We start from the raw sequence: 7912 nt of genomic DNA on the forward strand, positions 1-7912 counted from the left end.
AGCTGTTTAGACCCCAAATTAAAAAATTACGGCTAGATTGCTTTTACTCTTACTTAATCAAAGTACGGAAACAAGAGTAAATATGCGCAATGAACCGATACTACTCTAGTGTATAAACATGAAGGCCAAACAATAAAAGTAAAGCACAAGAGTAAGGGAAAAGAGATGCAACCACAAGATAACACGCCGATGTGTTATCGAAGAGGAAACCGAAGAACTCGGCGAAAAACCTCTCCGCCGCCCTCCAAGTGATAAATCGATCCACTAGACAATAAATTGGGATACACGAATAGCAAGAGGCCCTCTAAGCCTAATCTACCCAATGTACTTAAGACCTCCAAGCTCCTACTCCAACAAGGCTGCTTGGAACCTTGTCTTATCTAACTTTCCGGATCCCGCAATTCGCCCGATTGCATCCGCCAAGCCTCACCAGCTTCTTTTGGCAAATTCCCAAAGCTTCCTAAGTTTCAAAACACTCTCTACACTTTAAAAATGTGTGGGTTGTGTTTGGGTACAAATCTCCTTTCAAGGTAGGACAATGGGAGAGGGAAGGAGAAGATCCTACAATGATTTCTCACTAAGGATGAGTAGCTCTCTCTCTACAAGATGGGTGTGTGTGTTGTTGAAAATCTATCTAGGGTTTTTCTCTTTGAATGACCTCCTTACACATTTGTGGGTAATGAAGGTATATAGTGTGAGTGAAGGGTAAGAAAGTCACACTTAAAAATACTTCAGGCAGAGAGTTTCGCGGGTATCTCGTGGGAAGACCTTAACCGCGAGACACTTGCGAAAACGACAGCTGACATGATTCTTCAGCTTCTGGCATGTGCTCCTCATGTGACTTTTAGCTGTCTTGATCAAATCTCCACCACTTAATACTAAACCCATTAAAAAATAAACCCCACAAAAATACAAGGAAACAAATTAAAGCAAATACAACACTTTTTGTCATGAAATAAAGCCAACATTAAACATAGTTGTAAATCACAACTTTACAACCTCTTCAACACTTTGTTGGAATTTTTATCTATTTAGGATGCTACAAATTTTCTTTAGTGGTTGTTTACTTATAGATATAGATTAAATCTTGTTTTCAAAAAAAATATGCTTTATTTTTTTAGATTGCTCTCCACACTTATTGTAAGTATGAAATCTTAATTTTGCAATAGAGCCTATAATTCATTAATAATTAAAGTTAATCTCAATATATTAAGAGATTTTTTTTAACAAAAAAAAAAGATTCAAAAAGTTAGTTATTGATTCAGAAAGTTAGTTATCACTTCAGAAATTGTCAAAAATACTCCCAATCTAATTAGATAATCCTTATTACTAAAAAAATAAAAAAAGGTTACATAATTCAACAAAATTCAAAAATCAAAAAAAAAAACCTCCGTATTACTCTTTAATAGTCCTAACCAAATACGTACTTCTTAACTGTTTCATAAAAAAAAAAAAAATCAAAAACCACATAACTTCTCACTTGAGTCCTAAATAGATACAAGCTTTTTCACATGTTTCTTAAAAACAAAAAAAAACTTTCCATCTCACGTACTCAAATATTAAAAAAAAAAAAAAAAACCAAAAAAAAAAGAGAGACTACTGTGTTCAAGGTCACGTAGTGTAGGTTATTAAAATCAACAATACTGACTGTTTTTACATTGAAGATTAAGTATACAATACAATGAATTTTTAAGTAGTTAAAGATGATTAAAATAGAAAAAAGAAAAAGACATGTAATATAATATAATATAAAATAGAATACTTAGGCTTTAATCAACAACACCATCAACGAAAAGCAGCAATGGATTTCAAAAACGTGTCTAGTCTCTCTAATTTCTATCTCAAGAACATAAAAAATTAGGGTCTGTTTGGTAAAATTTTTTTGATAACGGTGTTTAAGTTTTGTAAAATACATGTAAATGAAAAAAATTTGTAAAAGTACATATTGTGGTGTTTAATTAAACAACAGCTTTCGTTTTTAAACACGCTACCAAACGAGGCCTTAATTTCCTTCTAGACAACTCATAAGGTGTGAGTTCTTTTCTTATATTTGATTTTCTTCATGCCTTACATTTTATAAGGTAGGTTTGTTTCCTTAATAATAGTAAGAAAAAATAGTTCATGCCATTTAGCGATTAGTTTTTTTTGTTTTGTTTTTGCAATATCATGATAAATAGTTTTGCTTTACATTACTGCTTTATAATTTGTAAATCAATAGTAATAAATATAATTTGCCATGCTTTCTCTACTAACGGAAGAAACGATAGAAATTATGCGACCACTGCACACCCTTGGTGCGATGATCACTCCACAAATATAAGTACTTGTGGGGTGTGGAGGACAAGAGCCGGGGTTAAGTTTTCAGGAGGGAGTTTCACACACATATACACTTAGATTAGGTTAGAGTAGAATTCTATCTTGTATAAAAAAAAAAAAAAAAAGGATAGAAATTAAATTATGCGCATTATGTAGCAGCTAGTGATTAAACCTAGAAGAATGGATTATTTTTACACTATTGATTTATTGGAAATTTTTTGCTATGTTATAATCATGTTCCTCAAGATTAAAATTATAGGACACTTTTATGCTCCCAAGTTTCAATTTTGGAGTAGTAACATTGACAATTTTCATCACTCAATTCTTCATTTTTTATTTATTTTATAATTTGGCTATTTGTATTTTGACCACGACCATCATAATGATATTATTATGAAAATATTAAAATTATAGGACACTTTTATGCTCCCAAGTTTCAATTTTGGAGTAGTAACATTGACAATTTTCATCACTCAATTCTTCATTTTTTATTTATTTTATAATTTGGCTATTTGTATTTTGACCACGACCATCATAATGATATTATTATGAAAATATTAAAATTATAGGACACTTTTATGCTCCCAAGTTTCAATTTTGGAGTAGTAACATTGATGATTTTCATCACTCAATTCTTCATTTTTTATTTATTTTATAATTTGGCTATTTGTATTTTGACCACGACCATCATAATGATATTATTATGAAAATATCACTTTTGGTGAATTTCCATAAGACAATGATTAGGTTCATAGAATTCTCTCCAGTGCATCTTGTTTTTTCATATAATCTCTGAACAGTGAAGTTGGCATTTGTATTTTCATAGACTTCATCAAATTCAAAGCTCTTTCACTTCTCAGAATCTTCAAGTTTTTTTTTTTTTTGGAGATAAAAGCTTTGCATCTTTAAGTTAATTCGACTTGGTTGCGCTTCTCTAATGGTGGCCAAATATTGCATTCAAGTGCAACTTTTAGTAATCTTTCAATCACTTTTGACAACTCAATATGAATAGTAAATTTATCAAAAGTCTTATAGTCAATTAATACTTTTTAATGATTTCGATAAAGATGTTCATGGTTTAAATTCCCTCTCCTCTATTAATTGTAACTATCAAATTATGAAATTAAAAAAAAAACAATAATAATACAAAAGAAATCAACAAAGAAACAATTGAAAATACTCATTTGTATTAATTGAAGAACATAATACAAATAAAACAATGTAAATATCAATCAAATACTTGCATTAGTTGAAGAAGATAATACAAAGGAACCCTTGAAAAATCTCAACTGGAAAGCCAACTAATTATCCAATGCAAAAGACTTTGAGAGTGGTCGCGATCAAAATCTAATACAAATGAGCAAGTGATTACGACTTGCACTAATCCTAAGGGACTAAGTTATGTCTACTTCTAAAAAACTAAGTTAAACTACATGTAGAATCCAAGAAGAGACAATGTGTTGATTTGTGGATGAGAAGCCTTCTCTATAGATCGTCTTCCTCCTAATTTTATAGACCAAGAGGTAGTTTTTCATTTCCATATAACGACTTCACAAAAGTCATGAAGGTAGTTTTTATTTATTTATTAATAGCAACATCTCCTAATCTTTTAGTATTTTCCATTTTTCCTTGGTAGAATTGCTAAGCTTATACATGACATATGCCATTTTAATATTATACTTACATTTACCATGCACACATATTAAAAAAAAAGGTGCTAATATGTTGTTGCTGATTCAACGTACCTGTTCCCACTCCCTCCCCCCCTTCCCAAAATATAATAGATATCATGGGTCAATACATCATGAGTTAGGAATTCATGGCAAGAACTATTAGTTGTCACTTGAACATAGTTCTAAGATGCTGATTAAAGATTTTAAACCCAATGACTCATAGCTAGATATCATAAGATTTTAAGAACCATTCGGGCAAAATTTTTTTAAATAATAAATGAAACGTAGTTCAAATGGTACTTCCTCCATTTACACTAATAAATTGAGATGACACTATAAGACTCATGCAATGTTTATGTCTTTATGAATCCCCCTCATGCCAATCCAAAAAAAAAGAAAAAAAAGAAAGAAAGAAAGTACAAAGAGTTCTCTGGCATGGATGGGATGATGAGCTTTATGATTGCACATTGAGGAAACCACTTCTAGGCTGTCATTAGACATATCAAAGATGTGGGCTTATATTAATTCTCGAGTCCAAAATTTATCATTTTTCTGTGTTATTAAATGACAAATAAGACAAGTTTGATTCTCTTGGTTAATACAAAATAAGAAGCTCTTTCAATGGGATTCTTGTAGCATGACTTATTTTTAAACTTCTTTGTAATGGCCAAAGCCAAAGAATGCTCTAGAATAATTTAATCAATGCTGTGTTTTCTCAGGACCGATGTTCAAGGCTAGCTTGATGTCTTTTTAAGATATATGATTGAGAAAAGTCCCCATTAAGCCTTCACACGCATTGGGTAATTGAATTCAACACATGCCCATTCTAATGTAGGTTTTTTGTGTTATATAGAAATGTAATTTCTTAAAATATTCTTGTGCTACACTTAAAAAAAATATTGTGCTATATTATAAAAAATAAAATACACTATTGATTAAACACATTTTTAGAATATGATAAAATTTTTGTAAGAGATCCAAATTAATTTTAAATAATTAAGAAGTGGTTTCACAAATAATCTACATTAATAGACTTAAAATGGATTCAAATAATTTGGAAGTAATACACATTCAAATTTGTATATGTAAATTTGGTCAAAATGAGAAATGAAATGATACTTGGCATAATTGAAGCCATTTTAAATTATAAATACAGTTGGCATGAAATTAGTGGGAATCAAAATCAACAACCATAACAACAATTTCAATAAGCATATACTTATGTTTATTAATATACTAGTTTAAAAACTTATGATAATTGAAATTTGTGAGAATTTATATAATAATAATGGTTATGTATAAACATAACAAACATAAGTTGTTTGAACCTACCATTTTTGAAAAAAATCATAATTATTACTAAAAATAAAATAAATAATGAACATAATAATCACTAGGGAAATGTATACTCTAATTATTTGGATGTGAACGTATATTTTGATTATTTTTCTAATTAGCGATTGTTTGCTCTTACATATGTGCACGTTAGAAAACCGTAATGAAATGGGTTGTCCATATGGGCCCCTATTTGGGTCTCTCTATTGGCCTAAATGTCAACATTATTAATATTTTTATTGGTATTTTTATTTTTAAAATATTATTTAATCATATTAATGGAATTTATTACGATTTTTAGCTATTTGTAAATTAATGAATTTTACATATTTTATTATAAATCATACATAAATGTATCTCGATTCTAAAAATGAAAAAGAAGAAGAAGAAGTATTCTTTGTGTTGTGCTGACAAATTAATAGTAATTGTGTCTTCAAACGAGTAACTAATAGTCTCTCAACTGTAAGAAATGTTTTTTTTTTATATATATAACACATCACGTGGTTGATAGGGATTTGGGAAAGGAAGAGGGAATTATCTTGCTGTAGTAGAAAGAGTATGATAAGAATTATTCTCCAAAACAACTTCTAAGTACTGTGCTTTTTTTTTTTTTTTTTTGATTTTCTCTTTATGTCTTTATTTTTAATGAAGTCGGTTTATTTATTTATTTAATAATAATAATAATAATAAGAAATTTTTACGAAGTTTTTTTATTTCCTTAATAATAATAATAATAGGCTTGGCATTTTGGAGATTAAAAACTTTTTGCTCCCCTACCTCCCCCCCCCCCCCCAAAAAAAATCATTTGAATAATTATAAATAGTTTTACTTTATGATCTTGCTTTATAATTTGTAGGTCAATAGTAATAAACATAATTCTCTAGTTAACTTGTGATTATAAATAAAATAGTATATACTTGTTAACTTTTGAATCTAAAATTGAAATTACATACATTTAGAATGCAATATGTTTTTTTTTTATTTAGAAACACACACACACACATATAGGGGAAGGGGGATGAGATAAGAGAATGCAATATGTTTTACTTTTTTTATATAAAAAAATAAATTTTGTAACGGAAAAAAATATAAAAATAAAATAGTATAATTGATGGAGAATAAATGTGCCTCTAATAACAACAACAACAACAACAACAATAACAATAACAATTACAATAACTATAAAGCCAATAATAACATTTTTTTTAAAATTTTTTATAATTTGATAGTTACAACTCGGGAGGGGGGATTTGAATCCTAGATAAGGCCGATATTAGAAAATAAGTAATTTTTTGTTAAAAATTAAATGGTGTAGGTTGTTGCATTTTATTTTAAGTCTAAGTTAATAGTCAATATTTCATGAGTTAGGAATTCATGGTGAGAACTATTAATTGTAGTTATCTCTAGGAAATAGTCCCAAAACGCTGGTTAATGATTTCAAACTTAGGGCTTTATGGATATCATGAGATTTTAAAAACTACTCAGCCAAATTGTTTCTAAATTATAGATGAAATGTAGTCGAAATGTTACTTCCCTACTTACATCAATAAATTGAGATGACACTGTAAAACTCATGCAATGTAGATGTCTTTATGAATCCTCCTCATGACAATCCAAAAAAAAAAAAGTACAGAGAGCTCTCTGGATGGGATTATGGGCTTTATAATTGCACATTGAGGAGGAAACCACTTCTAAGCTGTCATTACACAGATCACAGCTATGGGCTTATATTAATTCTTGAGTCCAAAATTCCATAGAAGATTGGTTTTACTTTCTGGCTTGTCCAATAGATATTGCAGGCTCACTTATTGGCCCTTATGGCTTTTAGACTTCCCATGTGTGACTAATTAAAATAAATAATAAAATTTAGAAAAGTAAAGGGACAATCATTATTCATATCCCAAGAAGAATAGAACACAACAAACTAGAACTACTTATAAAAAAATAAAAAAAACAGATCTAGTTGATTAGGAATAACACAATATGGATCTGACTCAAAAATTAATTAGGGAAAAAAAACCAGCACCAAATATCATTTGGCATGTTTTTTGTGTGCTTTCATTTCAATCTATCCTCTCGTAATGCTCTGATACCTTTGTGTGCCTTATCTTGTCCTGATTGAGTTCCCCTTAAGAGGGTCTATTTTCTTTTATTACAAAGTTGAAATTTGTGTAAAAGGGCTCATGCAATCTATGTAATCATCCATAAATAGCAGTAAAGTGTCAATTCAAAGGGGGCTAGGCATATATGTGACAATGAAGTTGTGGATCTCCGAAGTGGCAGCACTAAATGCACTATCCTCCTTGCTCAGATTCTTAGAATGAATATTGAATAGTCCTACTCCATTATCATATGTTGTTCGGAAGAGGTTTTTTCTTTTCTTTTTTTTTTTTGGGCTCAAAATTAGAGTATATACTTATTTTAATTTCTATGCTAGGGAGAGTCAAGCTCACTTTCATTGATAAAAATTGGTGGATTGAGTTTAAGTTCACTTCTTTGGGAGAGCCAAATATGCCAATAATTACGTTTAGTTGTCAAAAGGCCTTTGGCTAAAACTTATTACATATATCTATGTATTTAAAATTGTG

Source organism: Castanea sativa, chromosome 5 (genome assembly GCF_040712315.1).
Source record: "Castanea sativa cultivar Marrone di Chiusa Pesio chromosome 5, ASM4071231v1".
NCBI classification, from domain to species: domain Eukaryota; kingdom Viridiplantae; phylum Streptophyta; class Magnoliopsida; order Fagales; family Fagaceae; genus Castanea; species Castanea sativa.